The sequence below is a fragment of the Sapajus apella genome, unplaced genomic scaffold, assembly GCF_009761245.1.
Source record: "Sapajus apella isolate SASKATOON/1434 unplaced genomic scaffold, GSC_monkey_1.0 scaffold140, whole genome shotgun sequence".
Classification (NCBI taxonomy): domain Eukaryota; kingdom Metazoa; phylum Chordata; class Mammalia; order Primates; family Cebidae; genus Sapajus; species Sapajus apella.
Genome location: NW_022437080.1, coordinates 2791699 through 2809751, shown reverse-complemented (window position 1 = coordinate 2809751; position 18053 = coordinate 2791699). Strand labels below are relative to the sequence as shown.

The window sequence follows — 18053 nt, the reverse complement described above, 5'->3', positions numbered from 1 at the left end:
AAAAAAAAAAAAAAAAAAAAAAAAAAAAAAAAAAAAAAAATTTTAAGTAAATTTTAAACCATGTAAATAACATATTTTTAAAAACTCAATTATGGCTGGGTGCAGTGGCTCAGGCCTTGTAATCCTAGCATTTTGAGAGGCTGAGGAGGGAGGATCTGTTGAGCCTAAAAGTTTGAGCCCAGACTGGGTAACATGGCAAAACCCAGTCTATACCAAAATATACAAAAAATTAGTCAGGTGTAGTGGTACACACCTGTAGTTCCAGCTACTTGGGTGGCTGAGGTAGGAGGATCACCCAAACCTGGGAGGTTGAGGCTACAGGGAGCTGAGTCTGCACCACTATACTCCACTGTACTCTAGCCTGGATAACAGATTTGTCTCAAAAACAAAAAACAAACAACAAAAAAAACTAAATTAAGAGGGAAGAAAAGCAAACCCTAATAATGAATACAAACAAAAACTGTTAAAATTGATAATCAAAATAAACAAATTCAACAAATAAGCAGAAACATGTTACTTCCAGTAACTTTTGAACAGTTCATCTTTAATGCAATATAACCTAAGAAAAAAAAGCACCGAACTTTGGGAGGCCGAGGCAGGTGGATCACGAGGTCAAGAGATTGAGACCATCCTGGTCAACATGGTGAAACCCCGTCTCTACTAAAAATACAAAAAATCAGCTGGGCATGGTGGCGCATGCCTGTAATCCCAGCTACTCAGGAGGCTGAGGCAGGAGAATTGCCTGAACCCAGGAGGCGGAGGTTGCGGTGAGCCAAGATCCCGCCATTGCACTCCAGCCTGGCCAACAAGAGTGAAACTCCGTCTCAAAAAAAAAAAAAAAAAAAAGCACTGAAAAAAAAAAAAGACGACACTTGGTAGGATTATTGTTAGTAAAATATTGGCATTATAAATATGAATCTGGTGGGGCACAGTGGCTCACACCTGTAATCCCATCACTTTGGGAGGCTGAGGTAGGCAGATCACCTGAGGTCAGGAGTTCGAAACCAGCCTGACCAACATGTTGAAACACCATTTCTACTAAAAATACAAAATCAGCCAAGCACGGTGGCACATTCCTATAATCCCAGCTACTTGGGAGGCTGAGGCAGGAGAATTGCTTGAACCCCAGGGGCAGAAGTTGCAGTGAGCCAAGATCGTGCCATTGCACTCCAACCTGGGCAACAAGAGCAAAACTCCATCTCAAACAATTAAAATTAAAATTAAAAATCTAAATCTGTTTTATGTCTAGGAAATGCCCATAATGTTAACTTTGATTTAGAATTTAAAATAACAATGTAGGCCAGGCACAGTGACTCATGTCTGTAATCCCAACACTTTGGGAGGCCAAAGTGGGTGGATCACTTAAGACCAGGAGTTCAAGACCAGCCTGGCCAGCAAGATAAAACCCCATCTCTACTAAAAATACAAAAATTAGCCAGAGGCCTGTAATCCCAACTTCTCGGGAGACTGAGGCAGAAGAACTGCTTAAACCCAGGAGGCGGAGGTTACAGTGAGCCAAGACTGCACAATTGCACTCTAGCCTGGGTGACAGAGGGAGACTGTCTCAAAAATAAATAAAATACTGCTTCCTTTTCGATTTTCCACCTGTGGTGGAACCGCCACCAAAATGCAGATTATTGAGAAAACCCTTAAGGGGAAGACCATCACTCTCGAGGTTGAACCCTCGGATACAACAGAAAACGTAAAGAACAGGCCAGGTGCAGTGGTTTACGCCTGTAATCCCAGCACTTTGGGAGGCTGAGGTGGATGGATCACAAGGTCAAGAGATCGAGACCATCCTGGCCACGGTGAAACCGTCTCCACAAAAAATACAAAAAAATAGCCGGGTGTGGTGGCACGCGCCTGTGGTCCCAGTTACGCGGGAGGCTGAAACGGTAGAACTGCTTGAACCCAGGAGGCGGAGGTTGCAGTGAGCCGAGATTGCACCGCTGCACTCCAGCCTAGCAACAGAGCAAGACTCCGTATCAAAAAAAAGAAAGAAAGGAAAGAAAGAAAGGAAAGAAAGAAAGGAAAGAAAGAAAGGAAAGAAAGGAAAGAAAGGAAAGAAAGGAAAGAAAGGAAAGAAAGGAAGAAAGAAAGAAAGAAAGAAAGAAAGAAAGAAAGAAAGAAAGAAAGAAAACATTAAGAACAAGATCAAGAATAAGGAAGGAATTCCTCCTGATCAGCAAAGACTGACCTTTGCTGGCAAGCAACTGGAAGATGGACATACTCTGCCTGACAAAACATTCAAAAGGAGTCTACTTTTCATCTTGCATCGAGACTTCGTGGTGGTGCCAAGAAAAGGAAGAAGTCTACCACTTCCAAGAAGAATATGCACAAGAGAAAGAAGGTTACACTGGCTGTCCTAAACTATTACAAGGTAGATGAGAATGGCAAAAATCAGTCCCCTTCATCGAGAGTGCCCTTCTGATGAATGTGGTGCGGAGGGTTTATGGCAAGCCACTTTGACAGACATTATTGTGGCAAATGTTGTCTGATTTATTGATTCAACAAACCAGAAGAAAAGTAGCTGTATGAGTTAATAAAAGGCATGAGCTAACAACAACAACAACAAAATACCAATGTAAGCTGATTTTTTTGTTTTGAGATGGAGTCTTACTCTGTCGCCCAGGCCGGAGTATAGTCATGCCATCTCGACTCACTGCAACCTCTGCCGTCCGAGTTCAAGCGATTCTCCTGCCTCAGCCTCCTGAGTAGCTGGGATTACAGGCGCCTGCCACCGCGCCTGGCTAATTTTTGTAGTTTTTAATAGGGATGAGGTTTTACCATGTTGGCCAGGCTGGTCTTGAACTCCTGACCTCGTGATCCACCTGCCCCAGCCTCCCAAAGTGCTGGGATTACAGGCGTGAACCACTGCACCCGGCAAACTGATGATTTTTTAAATCATGTTTTCTAGCTCTGTCCACTGAAAAGGGCCTACAAACAAATGCCTATACCACTGAGCATCCAGATCCTATTTTTTTTGTTGTTGTTTTTTGTTGTTGCTGCTGTTTTTGAGATAGAGTTGCCCAGGCTGGATGGAGTGCAATGGCGCGATCTCAGATCTCAGCTAACTGCAACCGCCGCCTCCCAGGTTCAAACAACTCTGCTGCCTCAGCCTCCTGAGTAGCTGGGATTACAGGTGCATGTCACCTTTTTGTATTTTTAGTAGAGACGGGTTTCACCACATTGGCCAGGCTGGTCTCAAACCCCTAACCTCAGGTGATCCGCCCTCCTCAGCCTCCCAAGTGCTGGGATAACAGGTGTAGGTAACCACGCCCAGCCCAAGTTCTGGTTTATAAACAACATTTTCTACCAAAAGGAATTGAGAAAAGAAATAGCATGACATTTTAAGCATACAATAAGAAATTCCAAAATATGGAATATTCTTTAAAAAGATGAGGCTAGCCATTTGTGGTGGCAGAGTCAGGAAGGGGCAGCAGGTGCCAGGTCCAGCCTCAAAGGTGGCAAGAAGAACCCCCTGAAACAGCCCAAAAAGCAAGCTGAGATAATGAATAAAGCTTTCAAGCACAAACAAGAAGAAGAACAGAAGAAACACAAGGAGCTAAAAGTGAAAGCTTCCAGAAAGGGGCTCTAGTCACAGGTGGAATTTAAAAATCTGGCAAAAAGCAAGCTGTGCCTTGTGCCTGAAACGATGGTGACCCTTGATTTCATTTGTATTTAAACATCTGCATTCCCTGCCATAATATCTTTTGCCCCCATAGGTGAAATGAAGTGTTGTCCTGAAGCTGATCCTGTTGTACATTTTAAAATAAACTTTTGTTTAAAAAAAAAAAAAAAAAAGGCAGGAATGGTGGCTCACACCTGTAATCCTAGGCCAAGGCAGGCAGACTGCTTGAGCTGGGAGGTTGAGGCTGCAGTGAGCCGTGATTGCACCACTGCACTCCAACCTGGATAACAGAATAAGACCCTGTCTCAAAATAAAAAATTTTTAAATTTTTAACAATGAAAAATATTAATAAAATAAACAGCTTACAGTGGCTCATCATCTCTTTGGCTTTTTTTTTTTTTTTGTGACCCCACGACCCCACCTTTTTTTTTTTTCTTTTAAGACAGTCTAAGGCCGGGCGTGGTGGCTCATGCCTGTAATCCAAGCACTCTGGAGGCCAAGGCGGGCGGATCACCTGAGGTCGGGAGTTCAAGACCAGACTGATCAACATGGTGAAATCCCGTCTCTAAATAAATAAATAAATAAATAAGAAAAAAACACGGTCTCACTCTGTCACCCAAGCTGGAGTGCAGTGGTACAATTTCAGCTGACCGCAACCTCTGACTCCTGGGTTCAAGTGATTCTTGTGCCTCAGCCTCCCAAGTAGCTGGGACTACAGGTACACGCCACCACACCCAGCTCATTTTTGTATTTTCAGTAGAGACAAGGTTTTGCCATGTTGGCCAAGCTGGTCTCAAACTCCTGACCTCAGGTGATCTGCCTGCCTCCGCCTTCCGAAGTGCTGGAAATACAGGCATGAGCCACCGCGCCCAGTCTCTCTTTAATTGTATTCACTCAGCCATTCCTACCTTAGCTGTGAATTTAAAGTAAAACCAGCCCAGAATCTGGCCAGAGACTGCTCTTTGGTCTTTGTTCTACTCTAAACTCCATATAAACTAGAATTAAACCAACTCCTTCAACAACTGTGGGACAGGGCAACAAAAAAAATAGAATTACACCAACTCATTTGGGGAAAAAAGAAAGATAATGCTAAAGATTTCATGCAAATTGTCTCAGGTATGATAACGATTTTGTACGTTTTTAGCTGGAGACTGGCTTGAAATAAAAATGCAGAAAAGTGTAGGAAAAGCATTATTTAAACCAGATGCATCCTGAGGTATTAAGGGGAGAAGCAGTATATCTGCAATTTAATTTCAAATCATTCAAGGAGGGGAGGATGTAGTGTTAAAGCAAAATGGCTAAATGTTGGTTAACCGTCAAATCCAAACAGAGGGTTCATTATGGGTGTTCACCATATTATTCTTTCACCTTTTCCGCATGTTTGAAATTTCTTTTTTTTCTTTTTAGACAGTGTTTCACTCTTGTTTGCCCAGGTTGGAGTGCAACAAGCAATCTCAGCTCACTGCAATCTCCAGCTCCAGGGTTCAAGCAATTTTCCTGCCTCAGCTCCCAAGTAGCCGAGATTACAGGCATGTGCCACCAAGCCTGGCTAAGTTTTTCTGTGTTTAGTAGAGACGGGGTTTCACCATGTTGGTCAGGCTGGTCTTGAACTCCTGACCTCAGGTGATCCACCCACCTCAGCCTCCCAAAGTGCTGGGATTACGGGCGTGAGCCACTGCACCCAGCTTGAAATTTCCTATATAAAGTTGCAAAAAAGTTACCAGAATATTCCATATACCAAAACAGGAAAATTGCTCCTCAACTTACTAAGTTGAGCAGCAAACAGAGTAGACAGCAGGTGCCCATCACAACAAACAACCTAAAGCACAGTTCTGCATTTATCATCCCACTCAAGGATTTGCTAAAATGCCTCCCTAGCATAGAGGCAGGTACTAATGGGACACGAAGTAACAGCAGAAGTCAATCACATAGACACCAGACTAACTAGGTAAACAAGTTATGAATAAATGAGAGTCACTGAAGACCTCATTAATTAGATTTAGCTGGATTTTGAGGAATGAACAGAATCTGAACAGTGTGAAAGGAAGAAGAGAATCCAGGCAAAAAATTCATAAGCAATAACCAAAGATCAGAAATAAACTAGGTCTGTATTGAAATATGGATCCCAGTAGTTATGAGGGGAATTTTCGTAGAAAATTCATTCATTCTTCAATTTGTATAATGCTTAGGTTTTAGGAATACAAAAATATAAAATACTATAGTGTGTCTTCAAAGTGCTCACAAAGAGCTGGGGAGAGTGGCTCATGAGTATAATCCCAATACTTTGGAAGGCTGAAGCGGGAGGATCACTTGAGCCCAGGAGTTAGAGGCTGCAGTAAGCTGTGATCATGCCACTGTATTCCCACCTGGGTGACATATGAGACCCTGTCTCAGAAAACAAACTAAAAATTAAAGTGCTCACAAAGTGGAGAAGGTATAGTTAAAGATATACACAAAGCCGGGCGCGGTGGCTCAAGCCTGTAATCCCAGCACTTTGGGAGGCCGAGGCGGGTGGATCACGAGGTCAAGAGATCGAGACCATCCTGGTCAACATGGTGAAACCCCGTCTCTACTAAAAATACAAAAAATTAGCTGGGCATGGCGGTGCGTGCCTGTAATCCCAGCTACTCAGGAGGCTGAGGCAGGAGAATTGCCTGAACCCAGGAGGCGGAGGTTGCGGTGAGCCGAGATTGCGCCATTGCACTCCAGCCTGGGTAATAAGAGCGAAACTCCGTCTCAAAAAAAAAAAAAAGATATACACAAAATGCTTTAATAACAGAGAAAGGAGTGATTAATATACCAGAGGAATGAGACTGTCAGTAAATATCAACGAAGATATTTGAATTAATGTTTAAAAATTGAAAATGGGCTGGGCGCAGTGGCTCATGCCTCTGATCCCAGCACTATGGGAGGCCGAGGCAGGTGGATCACGTGAAGTCGGAAGTTCAAGACCAGACTGACCAACATGCCAACCCCATATCTACTAAAAATACAAAATTAGCAGGGCGTAGCGGTGCATGCCTGTAATCCCAGCTACTCAGGACACTGAGAAAGGAGAATCACTTGAACTGAGGAGGCGGCTGTGGTGACCCAAGATTGCGCCATTGCACTCCAACCTGGGCAACAAGAGCGAAAAACAAAAAAACTGAAAAATGATGTCACCATTTAAATTCCAGTCACAGAAAGGAAAAAAAAAATGTTAACACTTTAGGATTACCTACTATATATGAGGCATTTTTACCTTTAGGTTTTATAGTTAACATTCTTATACATAAAGAAACTGAAGTTTAGAGTTTAATTAACTGACCCCATATAAAAAAGGTAGTTAATGCTGAGCCTGGCGTTCAAACCTAGGTTCATCTGCTGCTGAAACTCATGCATGACCTTTCCAATACTACCTAGCTCTGGGAATTTATAAGCACATTAATCATGAGTATAAGGTGCAACACAACTTTAGAAAGTCAAGTCACTACCAGAAAATTAGTAAAATGTTTAAGAGCCAAACAGGACGAGAATAGTACTGCTCAGATTTTCTAATACACAGAAGAGCTTCAGTCTCTAGGACTAATGTAAATGGTTTGAAATGGGGAGATAAATGTTACTGAAGAAAAATCATTTTCAGCCAAGCAAGGTGGCTCATGCTTCTAAACCCAACACTATGGGGGGCCCAGGCAGGTGGGTCACTTGAGGTCAGGAGTTTGAGACCAGCCTAGCCAACATGGTGAAAGTTTTAGTAGTTTTTCTCTACTAAAAAACACAAAATTTAGGCAGGTGTGGTGGCGCATGCCTGTAGTCCCAGCTACTCGGGAGGCAGAGACAGGAGAATCCCTTCAAGCCAGTTGCAATGAGCCGAGACTGCACCACTGTACTCTAGCCTGGGTGACAGAGCAACACTGAGTCAAGAAAGAAAGGAAAAGAAGAAAAGAAAAGAAAGATCATTTTCACACAGAAAAGCTTTGAACCTAAATCACTGCTAGAGAAAAAATACTTTTAAGTATTAAAACTATAGTCATTTGGTCGGGCGTGATGGCTCACTCCTGCAGTCCCAACATTTTGGGAGGCAGAGGCAGGCAGATCACTTGAGCCCAGGAGTTCACGCTCAGGACCACTCCCCACAAAAAAAATACAGTATAGCCAGAAATGATGGCCATGTCTCGGCCTAGCCGCTAGGGAGGCCGAGGAGGGAGAATAACTCCAGCTGCGAAGTCGGGATGTCAGTGAGCCGAGATCTCACCACACCACTCCAGCAAAGTTGACAGAACTAGACCCTGCCTCAAAAACAAACAAAAAAACCTAGGGTCAGACAGCTAGCTTGCAAGACATTGTAGCAACAGAGAAACTTGCATCATCCCAACAAAACAGTTAACATCTCTTACCAACAAGTTTCAACAGAAATAAAATTCTTGGAATAATGTTTTGTAAAAACCTAGTACAATCTGGAATCCATGCTTAAACAACTTACCAGTTTATGACAATTAAACATACTTTGGTAATTTATAGACTTTAAATAATACTGTAGTAAAATACACTTGTAAAATTCTAAATTTTTTGCCAATTTCAAAAGAACTAGAAAACACTTTTTTTTTTTTTTTTAAAGATGGGGTTTCACCATGATGGCCAGGCTGGTCTCGAACTCCTGACCTCAGGTAATCCACCCACCTCAGCCTCCCAAAAGTGCTAGGATTACAGGCGTGAGCCACCGCACCCGGCGAAAACCCATCTATAAATGACACTTTTTCACTAATATCTTTATCATAACCGTAAAGCTCTACTGTAACCTTACTTTCCTATTCTGAAATAAGTTCAAACTTCAGCCATAATCAAATAACATTCCCCCCGCAAAGTAATGGAAAAATATATAGACTTATTACTTAGCAAAGAGAGCTCTGAATAAATATCTTAAGTGCTTAGCAAAAATAAAATTAAATATCTTAAGTGCTTAGTAAAAATATAATTTATATTACGTCAATATAAAACCGTGATGGCAAAATCCATTGTTTTAGTATTTTTTCACCAACCAAAGAAAATAATGCAACTTAGGCCATCAGCTTCATAAAGATTTATTTTTGCCTAAAGCATTGTGATACAAGCCAATTTTTTTTTTTTTTTGAGACGGAGTCCCGCTCTGTCCAGGCTGCAGAGCAATGGCGCTACCTTGGCTCACTGCAACCTCCACCTCCCAGGTTCAAGCGAGTCTCCTGCCTCAGCCTCCCCAGTAGTTTGGGATCACAGGTGCCCACCACCACGCTCTGCTAATTTTTGTGTTTCTACAAAAATTACAAAAGGTCGCCATGTTGGTCAGGCTGGTCTCGAACTCCTGACCTCAGGTGATTGGCCCGCCTTGGCCTCCCAAAGTGCTGGGATTACAGGCGTGAGCCACCGCGCCCGGCCATAAGGCAAATTTCTTTTTTTTTTTTTTTTTTTAAGGCTAGTCAAGTGAAGCAGTGGGAGTGGAGAGGGGACAAAGAAATCTGTAACTGGTTGTGATCAATTAGTTGTAAACACCACTGCACTTGGACCAGCCCATAAGCCAGCTTTCTAACAAAAATTCTTCCCAGGAGTACAGGAAAGACAAGTTAAAATGTATCCCCAAGTTTCAGGAAAACAGGCTACATATGTAAGGTCAAGTCTCAGAAAAAAAACTCAAAACATACAATATTTTACCTTTTTCTGGTCAAGGAGACAAAAAGTGCAAAAGTTATCTTACAGTAATAAGAAAAAAATGGGTCAAATGCAATTAAGGTGAGGAAAAATGCCACAAGAGGAACAACTAGCATGTTTCAACTGTCACTAGAAGTTTTGTTTGAATTAAGTAGATTTACCACTGCACCACGTTCAGGGGGAAAAAAAAATATTGCGCACTTTAGATCTCCAGAGTGTACTTAAAAGTCAACTCTACGCTCCCCGGAGTTGTTCCTTGCAGTACAGGCTTTCTGTTCATATTCTAATATCTTCCAAAGTCCCTCAACAGTCAACTTAAGGTCATGTGTGGAGAAACTACTTTAAAACATTCTTGACAGGCTTTCTACGAGTAGCCCATATTTTTCTGATTTGATTTAAATAGATCCAATTACGGAATTCCCTACCGACCAGCCGCCGCCCCCTCCTCCTCCTCTTCACTCCGGAAGGGGCCACTAATCACAATGGTTACAACCAAGTACAAACATTCATTGTCATTTCCTTTTAAAAGGCATGCTTTCTAAGATCCTCACTATTTAGTAGCCAGAAGACAACTTAAAATTGGAGATAGTGATCTAGCACAAACCAAACAAATTTATTCCAAAAGAGCAGGGCTTTGCCTGTCAAGCTGTACCTTTATTCTTAACACCGATTTCAAGCCACAATAACATGAAGGCTAACCCTCACCTGTTTTGCAGGTTGCACGTTAACTTCCCGTGACCCTTTCAACGAACCGCTTCAACTCGGCCCACCTCCTTCCGCTCCCGCCCTAAACCTCAGTTAAAATGCGTTTCCCTCCAAACTTCACGTCTTAACCGTGGCCTGACTTACGTCTTCTCGTCGCCACCGCTCCCAGTTAGGGCCTTAGTTCTACCATGCCCGCCTTTCCCGGTTGGCCTCAAGCCTCCAGCCCCCTCCCATAAAGCTCGAATCTGCCTCGACGAGCCTCCCCGAGGTCAATCCTCCCAGCTCCTCCAAACTGTACCCAGGCGCCGGTCCAGGCCCCCAAAGCACGCAACGGCCGAGCCTGAAAATGGCGGAGAGTGCCACTGCCTGCTGCCGGCGAGCAGTCCCGTGTCGCCGCCAGACTCACCGTCTGGCGTAGAGCAGAGCTCCTAACGGCCAGCGCAGCTTAGTCTTCAGAGCCCGGAATGTCTCTTCTGTTTGGTCTCCCCTCTTCGTTCCTCTCAATCCCGCTCCTCCAAAGGAGCAGCCGCCATCTTCCCCTAGGAGCCACCGAACGCACGCTCTGGAGTCATCACGCACTGGCGGACGCTGCTACGTCACTCGCGCCTGGCCGCCGGTCTCGGTGAGAGTCGATCTGCGCCTGTGCTGAGGTAAGGGGCCGGGCCCTGAGACCCTGCCCAGCGCTTCCTTTGTTCCGGAGCCTCCCGGATGAAGAAACCGACCGCATTTCGCAGTGCTGCTTTTTTTTTTTTTACAGTGTGAGCTAACCTGGATGCTCTGAAAAACACCCGGTTTTCCAAAATGTGAATGAGTATGTTTGTTCGGGGCCGGTGCGGCAGAGACAGCGGGCCGCTGGACCGAGCCCACCGAGAGTGGATGTGTGGGAAGCCACCGTGTGACGTTGCTGAATCTGTTCACCCGTCAAGCTGGTGGCCGCCCTGGCAAAGCCCGGCGCACAGTCAGGCTCCACGCCTTACCCGAGCCAGTTGTGCCTCTAGATTACGTGTCGCTTAAAGTCGAGCAACCAAGATAGAAAAACAGCCCCACGGTGCAGCCACTTTGGAAAACCGCTTCATTTTCTGCGATAGCTAAGTGTACGCCTACCTTGTGACCCAGAAATTTCACTTCAAGAGGAATGAGTGTATACGCCCACCATAGGCATGCGCAAGAATGTCCATACCACGATTATTTGTAGTAATAAAAAACTGGTAAACCAAATGTCCATCAGCAGTTGAGTGGCTAAATTGTGTTACAGTCATACAGTGGATTTCTCAGAGCAATAGTAGTTTACGGATAAATGCAACAGCCTGAATGAATATCAGATAATGTTAACTCAGGCACAAAGAGGAGGACGCTGTATGATTCCATTTTTATGACGTTCAAAATAGAACTGCAAAACAAGTTGTTCCCCAGTATGAATCAAGAATCGTACCAGCCTGGCAACGTGGTGAGACCCCATCTTTACGCATGGTGGCGCGTTCCTGTGATCCCAGGTACTTTAGGAGGCTGAGGTGGGAAGATCATTTGAGCCCAGGAGTTGAACACTACAGTGAGCCAAGATCGCGCCACTGCACTTCCATCTCGGCAACAGAACAAGAGCCTGTCTCAAAGGCGGCCTACTTTTGACTCCATAATCCCCTTCCAAAAATCTATTCTAAGGATAGCCTCAGAAGTGTGAACAAGATTTTTGTACTAATCTTTGAGGCATTAATGATAGCCCCCCCCCCAAAAAAAGAAAGAAACACAGTAGCCGACAGTGATTAAGTAATTAAGGAATGGCACAGCCATACGTAAAGTATCATGCACACATTACACAGTATCTAGATACTACGTGATACTCTATGGATGTGCCATTACCTAACCATTGTAATGATGATATCAGAAATATTTATAATCTTATTGTAATGATATCAGAAATGTTTACAATCATACATTTTTTCTTTGTTTTGAGACAAGGTCTCTCTGTTGGTGATAATAATTCACTGCAGCCTCAACCTCCCAGGCTCAAGTGATGCTCTCACCTTAGCCTCCCTAGTGGCTCGAACGAATGCTCTCTGCCAGGACACCCATAGCCAGCTAATTTTATGTTCTCAGACTCCTGGGTTCAAGCAATCCTCCTGCCTCAGCCTTCCAAAGTGCTGGAATTATAGGTGTAAGCCAGTGGGCCCAACCCCTATAATCTTATTTTGATATGTGCCTAGAAATATGTAAGGAAGCCAGACAATTCCAGTTCCATGTGATGAGTTTAGGATAGGATGGAAGGAATCCACAGACACCCTGAGGGCACGGCAGGAATGCCAGGATAGAAAATAGGATTCTCATGGCCTGAAGATAAGGAATGGGGTCAGGAACGTAACCCTAAGAAGCCCACTCATAAATTGGGTTTGACGGTTAGACAGAGAAGACAAACAAGTGGTCACTTCCTAGAAATTATAGCTGGGAGTGGTAGAGGAGGCGTTCAGGCAGTGTCCTGTCCCGTGAAAATCTTTAAAATGTGAATTGGAGGAGCAGTCTAATCAAGGGCAAAAATCTGTCACACCTGTAACCTCATGGGCCTCTTCCTAGAAAATTGTTTTTAAAATTGACCAGGAGAGGCCGGGCACGGTGGCTCAAGCCTGTAATCCCAGCACTTTGGGAGGCCGAGGCGGGTGGATCACGAGGTCAAGAGATCGAGACCATCCTGGTCAACATGGTGAAACCACATCTCCACTAAAAATACAAAAAATTAGCTGGGCGTGGTGGCACGTGCCTGTAATCCCAACTACTTAGGAGGTTGAGGCAGGAGAATTGCCTGAACCCAGGAGGCAGAGGTTGCGGTGAGCCTAGATCGCTCCATTGCACTCCAGCCTGGGTAACAAGAGCGAAACTCCATCTCAAAAAAAAAAAAAAAAAAAAATTGACCAGGAGACAGATGAACCTGTTAAATATACTGCAAGGATGCAATCAGCCGTAATCTATATTTCAGAAAATTTTACATTTTTTTCCAAAAAAATGATTAAAAAATGGAGGAAAGAAACTGTTAGAAATTATCTGTTAAAGGTTAGAGGATTAAGAGGCATATCAGGCCGGGCGTGGTGGCTCACGCCTGTAATCCAAGCACTTTGGAGGCCAAGGTGGGTGGATCACCTGAGTTTGGGAGTTCAAGACCAGCCTGACCAACATGGTGAAACCCCATCTTTAAAAAAAACTTAAAAAAAAAGAGGCATATCAACCAAATGCAATGTGTATTCCATGTTTGGATCCTGATTGAGGAAACTGGGGGGAAAAAGACATTTTTGAGAAAATATAGACATCTGAGCATAGACTGGGTGGGTATTAGGTGACATTAAAGAATTTTTAAATTTGTTTATTTTGATTAATTTTTTTAAATCGTTACCTGTTGTCCAGGCACGGTGGCTGGGAGGCCAAGGTGGGTGGATCACCTGAGGTCAGGATTTTGAGACCAACCTAGTCATCATCGTGAAAACCCATCTCTACAAAAAATGCAAGAAAAAAAATTAGCTGGGGGTGGTGGCATCCGCCTGTAATCTGAGCTATTCAGGTGGCTGAGGCAGGAGAATCGTTTGAACCCAGGAGGTTGCAGTGAGCCAAGATGGTGTCACTTTACTCCAGCCTGGGCAACAGGGCAAGACTCCATCTCTAAATAAATAAAATAAAATTTTTACCGGTTACATCCTCAGGGACACAGCGTCTCCCTACATTGCCCAGGCTGGCTTTGAACTCTTGGCCTCAAGTGATCCTCCCATTTGAGCCTTCCAAATAGCTGGTACTACAGGGGTGTGCCACCACACCTGGTTAATATTCTCAATTTTTTTGTAGAGATGAGGTCTCACTATGTTGCCTAGGTGATCTTGAACTCCTTTTTTTTTTTTTTTTTTTTTTTTTTGAGACGGAGTTTAGCTCTTGTTACCCAGGCTGGAGTGCAATGGCGCAATCTCAGCTCACTGCAACCTCCACCTCCTGGGTTCAGGCAATTCTCCTGCCTCGGCCTCCTGAGTAGCTGGGATTACAGGCACACGCCACCATGCCCAGCTAATGTTTTGTATTTTTAGTAGAGACGGGGTTTCACCATGTTGACCAGGATGGTCTCGATCCCTTGACCTTGTGATCCACCCGCCTCGGCCTCCCAAAGTGCTGGGATTACAGGCTTGAGCCACTGCGCCCGGCTTGAACTCCTTAAGTGATCCTCCCACCTCAGCCTCTCAAAGCACTGGGATTGCTGGGATTAGCCATAGCACCCAGCCACTATTATCTTAACACATATATAAAAATATTGTATAACAAGTACATTTTCCTACACAAATAGGATACTATCCAAACTGTACTCTTTTGGCAATATATCTTGGCACTTTTCCTTCTCAGTTCACAAGTAGACATATCTTTGTTCTTTTTAACAACTTCTCAGGCCGAAGAAGGTGGCTCATGCCTATAATCCCAGCACTTTGGGAGGCCTATGGGGGAAGATCACTTGAGCTCAGGAAATCAAAACCAGCTAATACAAATAATGCTGCAATCACCATCCCTGTGCCTTCTTTATGCATGTAAATACAGCTGAATATGCCACCTCCCACTGGATTAGCATAGACTATTTCAACGCATACTGTTCCCATCATCTATACATACAGCTTTCTCCCCCTCTTTCTAGAGGCAAAGAAAGCAAGCCTGCTAACAACAAAAAAAAATCAGAAACAAACTAGACCAGGTGCAGTGGCTCAAGCCTGTAATCTCAGCACTTTGGGAAGCCGAGGTGGTCAGATCAGCTAAGGTCAGGAGTTTGAGACCAGCCTGGCAAGCATATAGTGAAACTTGATCTCTACTAAAAAATACAAAAATTAGTGCTCGCTTCGGCAGCACGTATAGTAAAATTGGAACGATACAGAGAAGATTAGCAGGGCCCCCACACAAGGATGACATGCAAATTCGTGAAGCGTTCCATATTTAAAAAAAGAAAAAAATATACAAAAATTAGCTGGGCATGGTGGTGCGCACCTGTAGTTCCAGCTACTTCGGAAGCTGAGGCAGGAGAATCGCTTGAGGCCGGGCGTGGTGGCTCACACCTGTAATCCAAGCACTTTGAAGGCCAAGGCGGATGGATCACCTGAGGTCGGGAGTTCAAGATCAGCCTGACCAACATGGTGAAACCTCTTCTTAAATAAATAAATAAATAAATAAGAATCACTTGAACCCAAGAGGCAGAGGCTGCTGTCAGCCGAGATCATGCCACTGCACTCCAGCCTCCGTGACAGAGCAAGACTGTCTCTAAAAAGAAAAGAACAAACTAAAGCAACTAAAGAGTCTGAATTAAAGATCAAAGAAGGCAGTACATAGTTTCTTTAAACATGCAGTTCAGCTACTTCAAGAAAACAAAAAATGCATATTAGAGCACTGCATACACAACTACATATCTAGACGGCAAAGCATGATGCAGAAAAAAAAGAATACTGGACCCATGTCAGTAGGCCCAGGTCAGAGTCCTGGGTTTGCCACCTGTAAACTGAGGTTGGCCTTTGTTGACTCCGTAACAATGACGTTATATTCCAGGAACACTTGGCAAATTCAAATATCTAGCCCAGGGCTTGCCCTAGGCTTTGGGAATACTTGAATGCTCCCATTAAACCCTCATCCCCATGTGTTCTAAATACTTTTCTATCTCTAGAAATGGAATTCGTCCTCTAATCCTGGGTTCAAATATTTTCTGGAATTTTCATCTTGTAACTTACAGATTGCATGATACTGATTTTTCCTAGTTTTATGTTCCTACTTGGTAAAATTTAATAATACAGTTCAGTCTTGAAACTAAGGCCGGGTGCAGTGGCTCATACCTGTAATCCTAGCACTTTGGGAGGTCAAGGCAGGCAGATCACCTGAGGTCAGGAGTTCAAGACCAGCCTGGCCAACATGGCAAACCCTGTCTCTACAAAAATACAAAAATTAGCCGGGTATGGTGGTGTGCTCCGATAGTACCAGCTACTCAGGACACTGAGGCAGGAGAATTGCTTGAACCTGGAAGATGGAGGTTGCAGTGAGCCAAGATCGTGCCACTGCACACCTGCCTGGGCATCTCAAAAAAAAAAAAAAAAAAGAAGAAAGTAAATTGCTAACCTGACCACATTTCACCTGTACTGCTATCATTCTGATCTGGATATCAACAGACTATGCCTGAAATCTAGTTAAGAAGGCTTTTACTTTTTTTTTTTTTTTGAGACGGAGTTTCGCTCTTGTTACCCAGGCTGGAGTGCAATGGCGCGATCTCGGCTCACCGCAACCTCCGCCTCCCGGGTTCAGGCAATTCTCCTGCCTCAGCCTCCTGAGTAGCTGGGATTACAGGCACGTGCCACCATGCCCAGCTAATTTTTTTGTATTTTTAGTAGAGACGGGGTTTCACCATGTTGACCAGGATGGTCTCGATCTCTTGACCTCGTGATCCACCCGCCTCAGCCTCCCAAAGTGCTGGGATTACAGGCTTGAGCCACCACGCCCGGCCGGCTTTTACATTTTTGAAGGGCTGTTTATAAAAAGAAGAAGAAGAAGGTGGGCACGGTGATCTACAGCTGTAGTCCCAGCTACTCAGGCGACTGAGGCACAGGGATTCCTTCAGTCCAAGAGTTTGACACCAGCCTGGGTGACATAGCAAGACTTCCATCCCCAAAAATAAATTAAAAAAAAAAAAAAAAAAAAAAGACTAAGAGCATATGACAGAAACCATAGGTAGCCCACAAAGCCTGAAATATTCTCTGACCCTTTATGAAAGAAAGATGTGTTGAGCCCTGCTCGAATCCAATCCATTCTTGCTTACTGTTGTAATGGTCACCTATCCTCCCCGATCCCTTTCATCTGTCTCCCCTCCCACCCACCTGCAATGTGCTTTCTACACCGCCGTCAGAATGACCTGTTTAAAACAAAATCAGGTTGGGTGCGGTGGCTCTGCCTGTAATCCTAACACTTTGGGAGGGCAAGGCTGGTAGGTCACTTGAGACCAGCTGGCCAACATGGCAAAACCCCATCTCTAATAAAAATGCAAAAATTGGCGGGGCACAGTGGCTCACGGCTGTAATCCCACCACTTTGGGAGGCCGAGGTGGGTGAAATCACTTGATGTCAGGAGTTGGAGACCGCCTGGCCAGCATGGCGAAACCCTGTCTCTACCAAAACAAAAAATTAGCTGGGCGTGGCGGCATGCGCCTGTAATGCCAGCCACTCGGGAGGCTGAGGCAGAAGAGTTGCTTGAACCTGGGAGGCGGAGGTTGCAGTGAGCCAAGATTGTGCCACTGCACTCCATCCTGGGCGACAGAGCAAGAAGTCATCTCAAAAAAAAAACAAAAAATTAGCTGGGCATGGTGGCACATGCCTGTAATCCCAGTTACTCAGGAGGCTGAGGCAGGAGAATTGCCTGAACCTGGGAGGCGGAGGTTACAGTGAGTCTAGATCGTGCCCCTACACTCCAGCCTGAGTGGCGGAGCAAGATTCAATCTCAAGAAAAATCAGATCTCATTCTCCTTGCTTAGAACCTGCAAACAACTTACCAACATGCTGAATATGAAATCCAAACCTCATGAGCCATAATCCAGGTCTGTTTACACCTGAAACAGATGTTTTAATTTTTCCCTGACTCAAGAAGCTCCAGCCACTGCACTCACACTTCTGACCCCTCCTCAACTCTACCTTCCTCACCCCCCTACCCCGGTAGCTTTTCTCATAACTGGATCCTGTGATACAGGAGCTAGAAAGAAATTATTTAGGCAGATAGTGAGGGTAAAGGAGTCCTTGGAAAGGCTTTTCTTTTTTTTTTTTTTTTTAAAAAAAGCAGCCCCAAGATCATTTCTAACAAAGAGCTGCCTGAAAAATTGAGCTGCAGCCATAGATAAGCCAGAAGCTTGCACAGGTAAATGCAGACAGTTGTGCCAATAGAAAACGGCGACCTGGAAGCCAAGAATGTTCAACATAGAAGCTCTGGCTTCCCTTTTCTTTGTCACAAACATGGTGTCAGATACAGAACCATCTGCATGATAATAGATTAGGGTGGGGCTGCCAGCCTCTTCACACGCTATGCAAATGGC

The 18053-nt window shown here is 44.4% G+C and overlaps 1 protein-coding gene and 1 non-coding gene across 2 annotated transcripts in view; one reads left to right on the top strand and one right to left on the bottom strand.

Moving 5' to 3' along the window:
* The window catches only part of WDR33 (WD repeat domain 33), a 111330-nt gene extending 100730 nt beyond the window's left edge, over positions 1-10600 (bottom strand). The window contains exon 1 of the mRNA XM_032263928.1: positions 10404-10600. The gene's annotated coding sequence lies outside the window, so the exon portion shown is untranslated. The remainder of the gene's footprint in view (positions 1-10403) is intronic.
* Positions 10601-14832: 4232 nt separating this feature from the next.
* Positions 14833-14939, top strand: LOC116540494. The gene has a single exon (XR_004264469.1). It is a non-coding gene; the product is annotated as a U6 spliceosomal RNA (small nuclear RNA).
* The last annotated feature ends 3114 nt before the right edge of the window (positions 14940-18053 follow it).